Here is a 19,272-nt window from a genome sequence, read left to right as displayed (position 1 = left end):
ACCTTAAATGTAAATGGATTAAATGCTCCAACCAAAAGACACAGACTGGCTAAATGGATTTTAAAAAAAAAGACCCATATATATGCTGTCTACAAGAGACCTACGTCAGACCTAGGGACACATGCAGACTAAAAGTGAGGGGATAGAAAAAGCTATTCCATGCAAATGGAAATCAAAAGAAAGCTTCAGTAGCAATTCTCGTATCAGACAAAATAGACTTTAAAATAAGGACTATTACAAGAGACAAAGAAGGACACCTCATAATGATCAAGGGATCAATCCAAGAAGAAGATATAGCAATTGTAAATATTTATGCACCCAACATAGGAGCACCTCAATATAAAAGGCAAATGCTGACAGCCATAAAAGGGGAAATCGACAGTAACACAATCATAGTAGGGGACTTTAACACCCCACTTTCACCAATGGACAGATCATCCAAAATGAAAATAAATAAGGAAGCACAAACTTTCATTGATACATTAAACAAAATGGACTTAATTGATATTTATAAGACATTCCATCCAAAAACAACAGAATACACTTTCTTCTCAATTGCTCATGGAACATTCTCCAGGATAGATAATATCTTGGGTCACAAATCGAGCCTTGGTAAATTTAAGAAAATTGAAATCATATCAAGTATCTTTTTCGACCACAATGCTATGAGATTAGATATCACTTACAGGAAAAATCTGTAAAAAATACAAACACGTGGAGGCTAAACAATTCCCTACTAAATAACCAAGACATCACTGAAGAAATCAAAGAAGAAATCAAAAAATACCTAGAAACAAATGACAATGAAAGCCCAGTGACCCAAAACCTATGGGATGCAGCAAAAGCAGTTCTATGAGAGAAGTGTATAGCAATAAAATCCTACCTCAAGAAAAAAGGAAACAGCTCAAATAAACAACCTAACCTTACACCTAAAGCAATTAGAGAAAGAAGAACAGAAAAACCCCAAAGTTAGCAGAAGGAAACAAATCATAAAGATCAGATCAGAAATAAATGAAAAAGAAATGAAGGAAACAATAGCAAAGATCAATAAAATCAAAAGCTGGTTCTTTGAGAAGATAAACAAAATTAATAAACCATTAGCCAGCCTCATCAAGAAAAAAAGGGAGAAGACTCAAATCAATAGAATTAGAAATGAGAAAGGAGAAGTAACAACTGACACTGCAGAGATACAAAGGATCATGAGAGATTGCTACAAGCAACTACATGCCAATAAAATGCACAACCTGGAAGAAATGGACAAATTCTTAGAAATGCACAACCTTCGAGACTGAACCAGGAAGAAATAGAAAATATGAACAGACCAATCACAAGCACTGAAATTGAAACTGTGATTAAACATCTTCCAACAAACAAAAGCCCAGGACCAGATGGCTTCACAGGAGAATTCTATCAAACATTTAGAGAAGAGCTAACACCTATCCTTCTCAAACTCTTCCAAAATATAGCAGAGGGAGGAACACACCCAAATTTTTTCTACGAGGCCACCGTCACACTCTGATAACAAAACCAGACAAAGATGTCACAAAGAAAGAAAACTACATGCCAATATCACTGATGAACATAGATGCAAAAATCCTCAACAAAATACTAGCAAACAGAATCCAACAGCACATTAAAAGTATCATACACCACGATCAAGTGGGGTTTATCCCAGGAATGCAAGGATTCTTCAATATACACAAATCAATCAATGTGATACACCATATTAACAAATTGAAGGAGAAAAACTATATGATCATCTCAATAGATGCAGAAAAAGCTTTTGACAAAATTCAACACCCATTTATGATAAAAACTGTCCAGAAAATAGGCATAGAGGGGATTACCTCAACATAATAAAGGCCATATATGACAAACCCACAGCCAACATCGTTCTCAATGCTGAAAAACTGAAACCATTTCCACTAAGATCAGGAAAGAGACAAGGTTGCCCACTCTCACCACTATTATTCAACATAGTTTTGGAAGTTTTAGCCACAGCAATCAGAGAAGAAAAAGAGATAAAAGGAATCCAAATCGGAAAAGAAGAAGTACAACTGTCACTGTTTGCAGATGACATGATACTATACATAGAGAATCCTAAAGATGCTACTAGAAAACTACGGGAGCTAATCAATGAATTTGGTAAAGTAGCAGGATAGAAAATTAATGCAGAGAAATCTCTTGCATTCCTATACACTAATGATGAAAAATCTGAAAGAGAAATTAAGGAAGCACTCCCATTCACCATTGCAAATGAAGAATAAAATACCTAGGAATAAACCTACCTAAGGAGACAAAAGACCTGTATGCAGAAAACTATAAGACACTGATGAAAGAAATTAAAGATGATACAAACAGATGGAGAGATAGACCATGTTCTTGGATTGGAAGAAGCAACATTGTGAAAATGAGTATACTACCCAAAGCAATCTACAGATTCAATGCAATCCCTAGCAAACTACCACTGGCATTTTTCACAGAACTAGAACAAAAAATTTCACAATTTGTGTGGAAATACAAAAGACCCCGAATAGCCAAAGCAATCTTGAGAAAGAAAAGCAAAGCTGGAGGAATCAGACTCCCTGACTTCAGACTATACTACAAAGCTACAGTAATCAAGACTGTATGGTACTGGCACAAAAACAGAAATATAGATCAAGGGAACAGGATAGAAAGCCCAGAGATAATCCCACGCACATATGGTCACCTTATTTTTGATAAAGGAGACAAGAATATACAATGGAAAAAGACAGCCTCTTCAAAAAGTTGTACTGGGAAAAACTAGACAACTACATGTAAAAGAATGAAATTAGAACACTCCCTAACACCATACACAAAAATAAACTCAAATTGGATTAAAGACCTAAAGGTAAGGCCAGACACTATAAAACTCTTAGAGGAAAACATAGGCAGAGCACTCTATGACATACATCACAGCAAGATCATTTTTGACCCACCTCCTAGAGAAATGGAAATAAAAACAAAAATAAACAAATGGGACCTAATGAAACTTAAAAGCTTTTGCACAGCAAAGGAAACCATAAACAAGACGAAAAGACAACCCTCAGAATGGGAGAAAATATTTGCAAATGAAGCAACTGGCAAAGGATTAATCTCCAAAATTTACAAGCAGCTCATGAAGCTCAGTATCAAAAAAAGAAACAACCCAATCCAAAAATGGGCAGAAGACCTAAATCGACATTCCTCCAAAGATGATATACAGGTTGCCAACAAACACATGAAAGAATGCTCAACATCACTAATCATTAGACAAATACAAATCAGAACTACAATGAGGTATCACCTCACACCAGTCAGAATGGCCATCATCAAAACGTCTACAAATAAATGCTGGATTGGGTGTGGAGAAAGGGAACCCTCTTGCACTGTTGGTGGGAATGTAAATTGATACAGCCACTATGGAGAACAGTATGGACGTTCCTTAAAAAACTAAAAATAGAACTACCATATGACCCAGCAATCCCACTACTGGGAATATACCCTGAGAAAACCATAATTCAAAAAGAGTCATGAACCACAATGTTCATTTCAGCACTAGTTACAATAGCCAGGACATGGAATCAATCTAAGTGTCCATCAACAGAAGAATGGATAAAGAAGATTTGGCACATATATACAATGGAATATTACTCAGCCATAAAAAGAAATGAAATTGAGTTATTTGTAGTGAGGTGGATGGACCTAGAGTCTGTCATACAGAGTGAAGTAAGTCAGAAAGAGACAAACAAATACTGTATGCTAACACATATATATGGAATATTAAAAAAAAAATGGTCTGAAGTACCTAGGGGCAGGACAGGTATAAAGACGCAGACGTAGAGAATGGACTTGACACGGGGAGGAGGAAGGGTAAGCTGGGATGAAGTGAGAGAGGGTCATGGACTTATATACAGTACCAAATGTAAAATAGATAGCTAGTGGGAAGCAGCCACATAGCACAGAGAGATCAACTCAGTGCTTTGTGACCACCTAGAGGGGTGGGATAGAGAGGGTGAGAGGGAGACGCAAGAGGGAGTAGATATGGGAATATATGTGTATGTATAGCTTATTCACTTTGTTATAAAGCAGAAACTAACACACCCTTGTAAAGCAATTATACTCCAGTAAAGTTGTTTTAAAAATGCATTAAATAACTGAGATAAACAGTTATATAAATGTAAATGTAGTACAGTTATATTAATATAAAAAATCATATAACATTAAGAAAAATCTACACACAATAAATGCTGGAGAGGGTTTGGAGAAAAAGGAACCCTCTTGCACTGTTAGTGGGAATGTAAATTGGTACAGCCACTATGGAGAACAGTATGGAGGTTCCTTAAAAAACTAAAAATAGAACTACCATACGACCCAGCAATCCCACTACTGGGCATATACCCTGAGAAAACCATAATTCAAAAAGAGTCATGTACCACAATGTTCATTGCAGCACTATTTACAGTAGCCAGGACATGGAAGCAACGTAAGTGTCCATCGACAGATGAATGGATAAAGAAGACATGGCACATATATACAATGGCATATTACTCAGCCATATAAAGAAACAAAATTGAGTTATTTGTAGTGAGGTGGATGGACCTAGAGTCTGTCATACAAGAGTGAAGTACGTCAGAAAGAAAAAAACAAATACCGTATGCTAACGCATATATGGAATCTAAAAAAAAAAAAAATGGTTCTGAAGAATCTAGGGGCAGGAGAGGAATAAAAATGCAGACGTAGACAATGGACTTGAGCACATGAGGAGGGGGAGGGGTAAGCTTGGATGAAGTAAGAGAGTGGCATTGACATATATACCCTACCAAATGTAAAGTGGATAGCTAGTGAGAATCAGCCACCTAGCTCAGGGAGATCAGCTCCGTGCTTTGTGACCACCTAGAGCGGTGGGATAGGGAGGATGAGAGGGAGATGCAAGAGGGAGGGGATATGGGGATATATGTATACGTATAGCTGATTCACTTTGTTATACAGCAGAAACTAACATAACATTGTAAAGCAATTATACTCCAATAAAGATGTTAAAAAAAAAAAAAGTTACGGGACATAAAGAAGGAGAGGCAGATGGTACATACAAATGGTTCCAGAATTTGGAGTTTGAACAGGAGAACAGAGAATTCAGTATTTGAAAATACCATGGAGAATCAAGGAGGTAGAAGTAGCATTATGGCCAGAATTTTTGGAGATGCTTTGTGTACTTTAAGTTGGGTGATCTTTTATCATCTGTTCCGCAGGGGACTTTATTATGTAGTTGCCATACAATATTCTCTGATTCTGTTTTATCCAAGCGTGTACTGTTTCTTTGTTTTTCAGTTCCTAATATAAATAACATGCTATTCATTTGTATATTGATTTTAGGTTTCAGTTTTGCTGTTTATATGTATATTCCATTCTGGTAGTCTGTGGATTCCTTTGTCAATTATCAATTATTATTTCTAGAAATACTGAAACCAAGTATATTTCATTATATTCAGTATAACATCTGTGATATATTTCAATTCTATTTATATTTAGCTCAATCAGTAATATCCATCCTTTGGCTAATGTTATTATAAATTGATTTAGCTATATTTTAAATTAATTGAAAATTTTACCCATGGTAAACACATAAGATTATCGTTGAATCAAAATATATACTATTAAATTAAAGATTAATTTTGGGATAACACAAATATACTTTCTGGCATATGTACAATCTTGTAAAAAATAATAAGCAGCTTAATGTTAAGCTGACTAGTATGAAAAATATTAAACATGGTAAAAAATTAAAAGAAATGTGTTCTCTATATCCAGTGTTTCATTAATGGGGAAGTTAAACTTTATGCTTTTTATACTGTGGCTGAATTTTAAAAGTACAGAAGTCAGTAGCAGAATATAAGTTTTCAATACTATGCTATTTGGTTTAAGAAAAATATTCTCTTCAAATTATAGAATAATATTAATTGTGTTAATATTATAATGAGGGTGCCCACACCATAGTCTTTAAATCTGAAGCCTGATAGGACAGTCGTGAGTTTAAATCCTGGTTTTGCCATTTAAGAACTGAGTGACCCTAGGCAAATTACTAAACTCTCTGACCCTCAATTTTGGCATCTATAAAAGGGGTAATAGTGGTATGTACATCACAGGAAGTTGTGAGTTTTGATTAGATTAATATATGTAAAATGATCAGAATAGTAATTGAACATATTAAGTGTCCTGCAATTGTTTGCTAACATCATAATTCATTTGCATCTCTACACAGCTCTTTTCAGTGTGCATGCCATTATATGAATATCACTGGGAATGACATTTTATCCTTACATAGTACTGTTCTCATGATAGGTAGCTCAGACTTAGGTGTAGATGATAGAAATGTTCTACCAAATGAAATAGTTAAATTGATGATAGAGTTAAGGGTAGATTAGATACTATTTAAAACCTATACGAAATGTGTCTCACACAGTATGTTGACAGTTACCATTACTTGAATTTAATCTTTTCCCTACTCTTCTTTCTAGGGACTCAGTTAATCAGTGTTCCTTGAGTATCTAATATGTATCAAATATTATACTATGATTTTTTAAAAGAATTAATTTATTTATTTATTCTTCCCTGCGTTGGGTCTTTGTTGCTGGGCTCAGGCTTTCTCTTAGTTGCGGCGAGCGGGGGCTACTCTTCGTTGTGGTGCACGGACTTCTCATTGCGGTGGCTTCTCTTGTTGTGGAGCGTGGGCTCTAGGCACACGGCCTTCAGTAGTTGTGGCACACGGGCTCAGTAGTTGTGGCTCGTGGGCTCTAGAGCGCAGGCTCAGTAGTTGTGGCACATGGGCTTAGTTGCTCCGCGGCATGTGGGGTCTTCCTGGACCGGGGATCGAACCCATGTCCCCTGCATTGGCAGGTGGATGCTTAACCACTGCGCCACCAGGGAAGTCCCTATACTATGATTTTAATGCTTAAGACAGGTGCAGTTATTGCCTTGAGGCAGCTTATACACTGGAGGGCAAGGGTTACATCAAATAAGTATTGGTACTACAAAGAAAAAGTTATAGTAATATTAGACTATAAAAGAGGGCATCTCTCCTGGTACTGGGTTGCAAAAGCCACCCTAACTGAAGAGCTATAATAACCTGAGATCAAAGAATGAAAACTTCAGCTACCTGAGGAGGAAAAGTACCAGGTAGAAAGCATGGGGTATGGGAGTTTACATGACATGTGTACTGACTGTAGAGAAATACAGTTGTGATGTGATGCTGGGGACTGAAAGAGAAGCCAGAACTCCTAGAACTCAGAGTTCCTGTTAAAGATAGTGACTTGGCCGAACCCCAAGGAGTCCCAGGACATCAAAGCTCTTCAGAAAGACCTCGAACAATTTGCCAAGCTCCTAAAGCAGAAGAGGATCCCCCTGGGATATACCCAGGCCGATGTGGGGCTCACCCTGGGGGTTCTCTTTGGGAAGGTGTTCAGCCAAGCAACCATCTGCCGTTTTGAGGCTTTGCAGCTCAGTTTCAAGAACGTGTGTAAGCTGCGGCCCCTGCTGCAGAAGTGTGTGGAGGAAGCTGACAACAGCGAGAATCTGCAGGAGATACGCAAGGCAGAGACCGTCATGCAGGCCCGGAAGAGAAAGCAGACGAGTATTGAGAACCGAGTGAGAGGCGACCTGGAGAGCATGTTCCTGCAGTGCCCAAAGCCCATCCTGCAGCAGATCAGCCACATGGCTCCGCAGCTCGGGCTTGAGAAGGATGTGGTCCGAGTGTGGTTCTGCAACCGTCGCCAGAAGGGCAAACGATCAAGCAGTGACTCTTCGCAGCGAGAGGATTTTGAGGTTGCTGGGTCTCCTTTCTCAGGGGGACCAGTATCCTTTCCTCTGGCGCCAGGGCCCCATTTTGGTACCCCAGGCTATGGGGGTCCTCATTTCACTACTCTGTACTCCTCGGTCCCATTTCCTGAGGCTGAGGCCTTTCCCTCGGTGTCTGTCACCACTCTGGGGCTCCCCGATGCATTCCAACGGAGGTGTCTGCCCTTCCCAGGAATGGGGACAGAGAAAGGGGGACAGCTAGGGAGCGAACCCTGGGGTTCGTACCAGGGCTTTGGGATTAAGTTCTTCATTCGCTTAGAAAGGAATTGGGGGCACACAGGGTGTGGGGGCAGGGAGTTTGGGGGAACTGGTTGGAGGGAAGGTGAAGTTCACTGATGCTCTTGATTTTAATCCCCGCATCACTCATCACTTTGTTCTTAAATAAAGAAGCCTGGGACCTAGAAAAAGAAAGATAGTGACTTGATGGACCCTAAGTCTTTTTGTTTGTGTTTTTGTTTCCTTACTAGCATGAAAGTGAAGTTACTAAGGTTATATTTTTAATGAAGCGGTTCGCTTTAATGTCCTGTACCTTTGAACTGTATGCATTTGATTTAATAAGCATATCTATAAATCCTATAAATCTTATTTTGATGATGACTCTGACGGCTATGGGGAAGATTAATTGAATGGAAGATGTGGAGAGAGCAGATACGAGGCAAGTTAGTGATGCAGGAGAGAGACAATTGCATCTTGGCCTGGAAGGATGGCTCTTGGAATGAAGAAAAGTAGATAATTTTAGAATCTTTAGAAGAGACAATTTGTAAAACTTGGCAGTTGATGGATAGGAAAAGAGATGAGTGTACTATGGTTCCCGTATTTCTGGTTTGAGTGTATGAGGTGTGGAATATAGGACGAGGTACAGGTTTGGATATGGGGAAGTTTATAAGTTTAGCATTAAAGTTGTATTTTTTTCTTTTCGAATTAAGTCTGGACTACTGTGGCGCAAATGTAATGTTGAGATGAGTATATGGTCTGGAGTGCAGAAGAAAGCTCTCAATTGCAATATTAATCTACAAGTCATAGACATAGAGATGGAAATTGAAGATATGGAAGTAAATCATGTTATAATGGAGGAAAGAATATAGAATAACAAAGAGGAGCACCTGGGAGCAGCTAGAGCCTGAAAAAAAGCCAGCATTTAATGATCAGTTAAAGAAGGAGGAACTACTTAAGAAAGGAAGCCAGAGAAAAAAATGGGAATGTGGTACCTTTAGATATCTAGAAAAGAGAGTTTTGAAAAAGGAGGGAATGGGCCCACAGGGTAGAATAATGTTAGGTTAAATAAAATGAGAGCTAAGAGTGTTTCATTAGGTTTAGTAAAGTGGATATTGAGGCCAAAACAACTGTAGTGAGAACACATTAGGTACAGTAGTGAGAGTGGAAGAAATATTAGAATAAGCAGGAAGTGAGGACATAAAGGGTAAATGTCTTGTTGGATATTTGACTTTGGAAAAAAAGAGCAAATGCAATTGTCCAGAAGAGGAAATGGAATTGAGAGAGCATTTATTTGTTTTTGTTTTTGTTGTAAGAAGGCAAGTAAGATTTGCCCACTTAGGGCAGGAGTCAGTATGGAGAGAATGACTAAAGATAGGGAAGAAAGTTTGTAATAGACATCTCCAGGGTCCTGGGAAGGTAAGAGGGGTGCAGAGCACAGAAGGAAAGGAAAAGGTGCCATGAAGAAGCAGATTGGTTCATAGATTCAGATGTTGGACATCAAGGGAGTTTCTGTTTAACACCTCTCCATTTCCTTGGTGAATAGAAGGCAGTAGCTTCCATAAAGTGTGAGGAAGGCCAGTAGAGTGGGGACCAGGGGTTGGAGAACAGTTGAGATTTTCAGAACAGGAGAACGAGAGAATGAGAGCTGACCAAACACGTGGATTGCCATGTGCTGGTAAATTCTTCTCAAAGGTGGTGACCATATATTTTATATGGATGTTAGCCAACTCTGAGATTGTTCCATGAGCACTCAGCAACTAAGATGCATGTACAGAGAAGATGGGCAGTTGGATTCATTCAGGGTTGGGGATTTTAGGGCAGGTGCAATAAAACCCCCAAAACACAAGTGAGCTTAGGTTATTGGTGAGGATATGGCTGCAAAGATGAACCACTGAATCCAAGCTGGATGGGCTTCATCTTTGTCATCATTATCTTCATCCATTATCATCTTCTGAATAAGGATGGAATTGAAGTCAGAAATGCCTGAAAAAAGGGAAGAAAGTAGACAGAGTGGTTGGTAAAGGATGAAGGATTCTCCCATCTCATCATGCCTCTATCACCACAAAGACACTGTGTTGAAAGAACATTGTCTCTCCATCCAGTTCTTGGGAAGAACTCTAGTTAATCGTGTTGGTCAGAGCTAGACATTTGTTGGAACAAGTTTTTCTGGCAAGCCAGACCTTTGTACCTCAAAAGCCAGAGCCAATCTGGCTGATTCCTTTGTGACCACCCGCTTTCTGGCTTTCTACTCCATTTGCTTGCCCTGCTGTTGGGTGAATGCTCTCACACATCATGTTTTTGGGGGAGGGGCAGAGCTGAAAGGGAATGCACGTCAGCTCGGAAGACCTTCTCTCTGCCTGCTGACTCTAACCCATTCCATCCAGCAGACCTGCGCCCTCATCCATGTGGCTGGAGGTGTGGGTTCCCTTCACAGCCAGCTCTGTGATATCTCTGCAGGCGTACCTGGGGGCGCTGTTCCAAGATCTAGATTAGAGTGGAAGGTAAAAGATCCCTTTTAGCCTCAAGCCTAAACTTTGTTCTCCCGTCTGATATAATGGAGAGGTTATGAATGGAGTTTTGTTGTCTGCATTTGATCTCTAACTGTGGGTCTTTGACCAGGTTATTTAAGCTCCCGATTTTTCATCTAAAAGTGGAACACTAATAATACCCATCTCACAGGTTGGTAATGAAGACCGAACAAGTTAATGCATGTAAAACACTTATCCAACGCCTAAAGTATCATATTTAATAAATATTAGTTTTTAATAATGAATTATTATTTTACCAGTGGGCTCTTAATGTTATTTTAGAAGGTGCTTAGTTGTTTTTTTTTTTTTGGATTAAAACAACACAAGTTTATTATCTTTCAGTGTGGGAGGTCAGGGGTCTGGTATGGTTCTCAATGGACTGAGATCAAGTTGTTGGCAGGGCTATGTTCCTTTTGGAGGCTCTTGGGGAGAATCCATTCCCACGCCTTTTCCGGTTTCTGAAAGCCACCTGCGTTCCTTGGCTTGTGGCCCCTTTCTGGCTTCAAAGCCAGAAAGGTAGCATCTTCCAGTCTCTCTCTGACTCTGACTCTCCTGCTTTCTTCTTGTGATTACATTGGGCCCACCAGGATAATCTCCCCATCTCAAGATTCTTAATTTAGTTCTTTTGCGAAGCCCATTTTGCCACTTAAGGTGACATTCGATAGAATGTGGACATCTTTGGAGGGCCAATATTCTGCCTACCACTGGAGGCTACTGCAAAAATCCAGGCAAGAGATGATGGTGAACTGAGTCAGAGTGACAGCAGTGAAGATGGTGAGAAGTGGTGGGATTCTGGATATATTTTGAGGGTAGAGCCAACAGGATATTCTGAGATTGGACGTGGATCTTTCTTTTCCAGTGGAGGGGGACTTCCAGTCTACCTCTGTGTTGGGCCTGGACCTGGATGAGGATGTGGGTTTCTCTGGCATGAGGACCAGGGAGTCACAGGTCCATTACTGGAACCTATGTGGCCCCCTAGGGCCTGGTGCCTGTTGCATGGCCTGCACGTGCTCAGTTGAATGGGTATGACGTCGGTCTTATAACCCGCCATTAGCTCAAGTGCAGGGGCCCTCCAGGGCACAGTCTCTCCCTACTCCTCACTGTACAGGTTCTGCTGGGCCTGACCTACCCCTATTGCTAACTTTGGCCTGTTCCCCGGGAAGGTCACACTTGCTCCCAGGTCCGTCACACGTCCTTTATTTATGTGTTTGTTTATGTGTGAAACCGAGTCCCCCTAAAACCGAGTTCCCTTACTGAGTTTATGATTAATCTCTCTATCCAAAACTTTATTCCCTTGCTTGTCTCCTCTGACCTCAATCCCTTTCTTGTCCCCTCTGGCCTCAATCCTATGCTAACTGAACACTTATCAACCAGAGTCGGCTATTGTTGATAACATCATCAATGTATTAAAATTGCTACATCATCATTACATTGTACTACATCATCATTAACTTACAAGCTCAGGTTGTTTCTCCAGGGCAAGATGAGCCCACAGATCCCCAAGCCATGGACTACCTGGACAGAGAATTATAAAAAGGAGACATCCTGATTCCTGAAACCATGATTAAGAAATGTCAAAGGCAATGATTAATCCTAGTTCCTTTGTTCTTCCCCCTTAAAACATTCCTAACTCAAAGACCAAGATGAAGTGGATCTGAGACTTGTCTCCCACTCCTTTGCTTGATGCCCTGCAAATAAATCCTTACTTTGCCGCAAATGCCCGCTGTCAGAGTTCGGCTTTCTGCACCACGGGTACATAAGCTCTTGCTTGGTTACATGTGTATCTCTCTGTCCAGAATGTGCTTAGATTTATTTTTAACTTAAAAAAAATTTTATTTTATAATGTTTTACTCTTTTGTCATTTGATTGGTGATCTTAGAGTATGTACCTCATTTTTACTGTGGAGGGAAAGAGGGAGAAGTGGGAAGCTGGGGAACGCTGAGTCCTGAACGACAGAGAAACAACAGAGCTCCTGGAGGTAACTGAGAGGATAAAAGGGAGAAACGGGAAGATGGCCTTGAAGGACGGGTACCATAAATAAATAAAATGCTTAGACTTACATGGTTGGGAAGATGTGGAACCTAAAATTCAAATCAGAGACTCATAAGGCTCCCAAGGCTTAAATCTGCCCCCAACACTATTACCAAGTTGTTTGCACTACACCTAAGAAAACTGAGTAACAGTTATTGCTTAAGTCAGAAGTGAAAACTAGAGTTAAATTATCTGTGTAAAACTTGAATTATTTGTTGTATATGTAATGTATCACAATATAACTAGCTATATTTATTAGTTGGAATAAGAGCAAAGATATGAAAACAATACTAATTCTGTTGCTCATTTAAAAACTCGTACTGAAATATTTCATATTTATTCATTGGTTTTTATTGTTGTTATATAGTACGTTTTTAGTTATCGGTATTCAGTTTATACACTGAGTATGTACTACATATCTAATAAAGAAATAAAAGTAAGTTAGCATTATTGTTATACTGAGGAAAAAACTATCTGTCTACAGTTAATAATGTGGTGTTTAGTTTTAGCAAATTCATTGCCCACCTGATTACTTTCACCTCATACTTCCATACTTTCTACCCTACACATTTCATCTTGAGCATCCATTCAGCACATGCTGGTTTATCCATTACTGGGTTAATATACCTCAAGTGCAAGTAGGATTCTGGAACTGAGAGGTTGAAAGTTTACTCAACCAATCGTCAATAAATACCATTTCTCATCACAGTTCCTCAGTTCTTTTAGGTAAAATAAGGACAGTAGCACTGATCCATTTTCACAGTCTTGATAAAAAAAAAATTAAACGCCTACATGAAAAGATGTTAGTATGTTTTTTAAATAAAGATTTAAATGTGGAAAAACTGTAAGAGAACATAAAGTTAAAACCTGGTGAAGGATTTGACTTAGAGATACTTATTTTTAGTTTTAAAACAACAAAATACTGAGATACTGAAAAAGGTAATACAAGTAGAACTACTCTGTAAGCTCTAGTCTATAAACATAAGATGATATTGATATTACAAAAATATTCATTCATATAAAATTCCCAAATTTCTTAAGAGATGTATCTACGTTATTTTAATTATAATAATGTATTTAATAATTGTTCACACTAAATTCCATTTAATTCTAAAATATGTTGTTTTGTACACATATACATTTTTTAAATAGTTGAACTTGTTAAATTGAAGGCTAGCTATATTTTATCTTTGGGAGTTAAACAATATACACCTGGAAAACTGGGGAAACCACAGTAATTTAAAATATTGCTATTCTGTGCCATTTTTGCTTAAGTTGACTCAGGAAATACAAGTAAGTGCCACTTAATGAAAAATATGTATAAATGGTTAAGTATATTAATGTAGATATGCAATGATACAATAATGCTCCTATTTTGACTTAACATGAATCTTTGCTTTGTATCATATATTAAAATACCATTGGCAAACCACTCAACAATTTCCAGGAGTTTCCACTGGAGACAGTGTTCCAAGAGGCCATTGAGCTTTGCGTTTTTGAACATTTGCTGTTGGGGCATTGGTTTCTGGATCGCTCCTCTGTCTACATGATGAGCTAATTGGCCTAGCAGGACTCCCTTTAGAATAGCGGCTTCTGCTTAGTTAATCAGGAGTACAATTTGTTGTTTCATTTCCTCTTCTAGTCCCATTGGGGAAATTGAATTGTAAAAAGACTGCCTACTGGGAACATTCAGTACTCCTGACTGAATAAGTAACTTTATTTATCTATTTATTTCTTTGGTACTGTCTTAATTAGCAAAGAAAGAAGGACTTTATTAGGTAAGAGAGTGCTGTGGTTTTGATACAGATAGGTGCTGTTAGCAAAGCATTTGATTCACAGAGCCTTCTCAAAGTCAGGGTGTTTTGCAGGTACAAAGCTTATATGAAATTTTAATTTGCAGTGCTAGAGCTGTTTGCCATTTTGGTAAGTGTTAGTCCTGCAAGGCAGAAGTTGAAGACAAGTCAATGATGTTGTTTTAAAAAAAAAAGAAACCACAGTTGTGAAGTTTAGAAGATTTATTCTTTGGACCACACAAACTTTAATTTTTCTCCAATAAAGATTGTTTGTCCATAACAGTGTCCAAATGTGGGCTTGAACAGTGTATCCTTAAGTTTTAAAAGCTTCACAATTTGTCAGTTGCACCATTATTTATTGCTGTATCCACTCTTAGGCAAAAACAGAGTTTATGAGACCTAAACATCATGATGAACAAAGTCGGATAATATATTTTACATCTTTTTCTTTTAGAATTGAGGACTAGTTTCTACTGTACCTTATCAAACTCTTCAGTGTAATAAGGAAATTTCCTAAGATATGATTTAAATATCTTCTAAATTAAAACCTCAGATGTTTTCTAGAACACCAGTTTAATAACTGCTTATCCTGAGAGTAGAGGCAGAATAGTGTAATGATTAGAGAGACTCTGGCTCTAGAACTAGGCAGCCTTGATCCAGGTCACTGCTCTGTCGCTGACTAGCTTTGTGACCCTGGGCAAACAACTGAATTCTCTGAATCGCATAAGGTTAACTTAATAGGGAGAGTGAGAGTTAATACAAGGCAAGCTCTTCGAAGAGCTCTTGGCAGAGTGCCTACCACATAAGAATTGCTCAGTGGGTGTTAGCAGTTACTTTATATATTTCTTGATAATCTAGCACAAACCTGGTGCCAGTCATGTGCACAATAAAGAATTCATAAATGCATTATTTAATGAGTGAATGGACAAGAGGAAGTGTTGTCCATAAAACTTAGAATCATTATAAATCCGTCTCTGCCCTATACTTTTAAACAAAACAGCACATTTCTCTGTAGTTATAAAATTACAGCCAAATGTGGGAAAGGTTCAGAAGAACTTAAAATCTATATTTAGATAATAGATCCTTATTATCCCCAAGCCATTACTATAGTCTCTCAAAATTTTGAACATTAATTTGTAACATTCTATGAGTCTGAATGACTAGAAATAGAATTTAAAAATTCATCTTAATAAAATACCATGAAAAACTTGCAAAGATTTTTCAAAAATATGCCTTATAACCCTTATAAAGAAGAGCTTGTTTGTATAGAGTTCCCTGATGTCTGAATTGAACAGGTAAGGGGAGGGGACTGGGGGAGTCACTTCATGGACTGAGTTCCTCATGTTCTTTGCCAGATATGATGAATATTCAAAAACAAAACAAAAATAACTAAGTCATTGTTCCTACTCCTAAGGAAGGTGTAATCAATCTACTTGTGTAGATAGTTGTTAACACATGATAAATCGAATTATATATATTTGCATATATACTATTATTTTATATACATATGATATATGTAACAGGTAGTATATATATATTATACACACACATACATATATATGTGTAAATTCAAGTACTTAGTAATAAAGTAATTATTACTAATAAAGTAATACACTAATTATTACTTTATTACTAGTAAAGTAGTACAGTATCATTGCTCTATTACTAATAAAGTAATAAAGTATCATTACTCCAAGTCTGTGTTCTAGGAGTTTGAGAAAGTAAGGAAATTTCCTTCTACTGCTAAGAATGTTCTGCTTCCCTTTGAAACAGATTTATGTAGAACTGCTGAAGTAAGGGAATCATCTTAATCATTTTTTAGAACTCTCAGAAAGTTCTGAAGTCTAGGAAAAAGGTGAAAATATAAAACTTTCATTATGGGAGTTAGTTATTTTGTACTATACTAAGAAATATGAGTAAGATAGAGACATCATTGTTAATGATATGTGTACTTTTATTTTGCAATCACAGTAATTTATGGTAGTGTTGGAGGTTTTTTTTCCCCCATGATTGTTCCCATGTGTGGGAATGCAAAGAAGCATGCCTGGCATATTATTTTCATCATACTTGTCTGTCTGTTTGGGCTTTCTTCACTCTTTTTTAATTAATATGTGATTATCAACAAGAAAACACTGAGACTACTGTTATTAAATTCAGCACAAATGGAAGATGGTATTGATGTACTAAGTAGTACATGGTGGCCATAATCAAACTTTCCATGTGATTTCCATTTGGAAAACAACAATTTAGCAAGTTAATTCCTGCCTTTAGTTAATTCTTAAAAATCGATCTCCATTTGGGCTCTCTGTTATAAAGGAATATGTTATTGTTTACTCTCTCCAGTGTATGAATAGTAAAATAATTCAGAAAGTATGTTTTCATATGATAGAAGTGTGATTATCTTGGCAAATATTACAACAACAATAATGTTCACAGATACTTAATTTGCTGTTCTTGGTGCTCTTGCAGCTAGTTGGGCCATGTGACTAGATCTGGACAATAGCATGTGATGTGTGTCACTTCTGGATTGACTCAGCCCTTGTGTGATAGTGTAGTCTTTCTTCACTTGCCATAAGGAAATGATAGTCTTTTCAATACATAGTCCTAGGTTAACTAGATTTACAAAGAAAAACAACTGTATCTTATCTCAGATATACACAAACATTAATTTCAGGTAGATTGAAGGTTGAAATAGGAAATGCCGAACAATAATATTTCTTGAAAATGTCATAGAATATTCTCAAAATCTTTGGTTAGGCACATTTTTAAAAAATTAGACACATAAAGCACAAACCTTAAATGACAAGAATGAGAATTTGAACTCTATTAAAATTTTAAAAACTTTTATCAGAGACACCACTTCATAAATAAGAATAGAGGAGTATTTGTAATATATGTAAATGTAACCACAAATGGATTCTTATACAAATTATAATTCTATTTTAAACTTCTATAAATCAATAAGAAAGAGCAGATAACCCAAGAAAACAAAAGAAAGAGAGTCAGACAAATATCATATTATTATCGCTTATATGCGGAATCTAAAAAAAGTGATGCAAGTGAACTTACTTACAAAACAGAAACAGACTCACAGACTTAGAGAACGACTTTATGGTTACCAGGGGGGAAGGGTGGAGGGAGGGATAGATTGGGAGGCTAGGATTGACATGTACACACTGCTATATTTAAAATAGATAACCAACAAGGACCTACTGTATAGCACAGGGAACTCTGCTCAAAATTCTTTAATAACCTAAATGGGAAAAAGAATAGATACATGTATATGTATAACTGAATCACTTTGCTGTACACCTGAAACTAACACAACATTGTTAATCGACTATACTTCAATAGAAAATAAAAATTTAAAAAAAGAAAGGGGGACAAAAGTCTTGGACAGGCGCTTCAAAATGAGAATATGCAAATGGACAATAAATACATTAAAATATGTTCAACATCATTATTTATTAGGACAATGCTAATTAAAGCCACAGTAAGACACCATTACTTACCCATTAATACAGCCATTAGAAACAAAAAACAAAAAACTGCTAACACTGAGTGCTGACAAGGACTGTAGACCTACTGAAACTCTCAAAAATTGCCATTTGGGGTGTAAATTGGCATAACCTGTTTAGAAAACTGTTTTGTAATATCCGCTAAAACTGAACTTACTCATTCCTTATGGTCCAACAATTACTTACTCATTCCTTATGGTCTAACAATTCCACTTCTAGGTAGATGCTCAACAGAAATATGTAGATTTGTATTTTAAAAGATGTGTTCCAGAATATTCATAACAGCAGTATTATTAAAACCTCCAGTGGAAACAATCTAAATTTTCATCAACAATGGGACATAAAAAATAAATTGGAGAATATTCAAACTTTGGGTATGAATACAGTATGCGATGAAAATAAACTATGGCTACATACAGCAACACAGACTCTTACAAACATAATGTTGAGAAAAAAAATGCCAGGTGAATAAGGTACAGACTGCATGATTTCTTGTCCATAAATCTTATTTATATAAAGTCTAAAAATAGACAAAACTAATCTGCAATAGTAAGAATCAAAATTGTGCTTTCCTTTAGGGAACTGAATGAGAAGAGTCATGGGGAAGGGATTTACTGGTAGTGTTTTGTTTCCTTGCTGTTCTTACATGGGTGTGTTTATTTTGTTAAACTTCATCAAGCTGTGTTCTTAGGACTTGTGCACTTTTAGTTATACATGTTATATTGCTAAAAAATTCAGCACTGAGTCTGTAAGCAACTTATTACAAAAAGGCTACATTGATAATTACACTAGAAGCATCTCCTCTCCTCTCAAATCAGCCAAATCTTATTACTTTTAAAGTCAGACTTTTGTGTGGTCTAACTTTGGTTCACATGTGCACTGCTCATATTCCCAGGATGTCGCTGTCTCTAAACATACAGGATTACTGCCCTGAGATTTTCAAAGGGATGCAACATATTACAAAAATGTTAGCAGCTTGTTTTGTGATGAGAAAGGATTTTTAAGCACAGACTGTTAGACTGTCTTCCAGATTCTGAAATTTAATTCCCCAGTGCCTGCTCTTCCCCTTTAATAGTTATTTTAGGTTGGAGTTTTGTCTTTAGGGAAAACAAATGAAGGGACCGGTATGGAAGAAAATCAATGGACATACATACTTACATATGGTAACAAAATCACCAGTAGTGTAATCTGGGTCAAAATATGTTTTTCGAGCTGTGAAGAACAAAACTGGACTAAAAACTATCTAGAAATGTCTGCCTCTTGTTATTTCTTTTCGGTTTTAACCAAGTAATGTCTACCCTTTCACTGGCCCTGCCATCCCCTCAACTATTC

At 37.4% G+C, this 19,272-nt stretch overlaps 1 protein-coding gene and 1 pseudogene across 3 annotated transcripts in view; both read left to right on the top strand.

The window, feature by feature from the left end:
* The window catches only part of SLIT2 (slit guidance ligand 2), a 386,465-nt gene that overhangs the window by 160,054 nt on the left and 207,139 nt on the right, over positions 1 to 19,272 (top strand). The gene's annotated exons all lie outside the window — the stretch shown is intronic.
* LOC103002415 (POU domain, class 5, transcription factor 1-like) lies at positions 942 to 8,056 on the top strand (annotated as a pseudogene).

The sequence above is a fragment of the Balaenoptera acutorostrata genome, chromosome 5 (genome assembly GCF_949987535.1).
Source record: "Balaenoptera acutorostrata chromosome 5, mBalAcu1.1, whole genome shotgun sequence".
Lineage (NCBI taxonomy): Eukaryota > Metazoa > Chordata > Mammalia > Artiodactyla > Balaenopteridae > Balaenoptera > Balaenoptera acutorostrata.
This window is presented reverse-complemented; position numbering and strand designations above follow the sequence as displayed.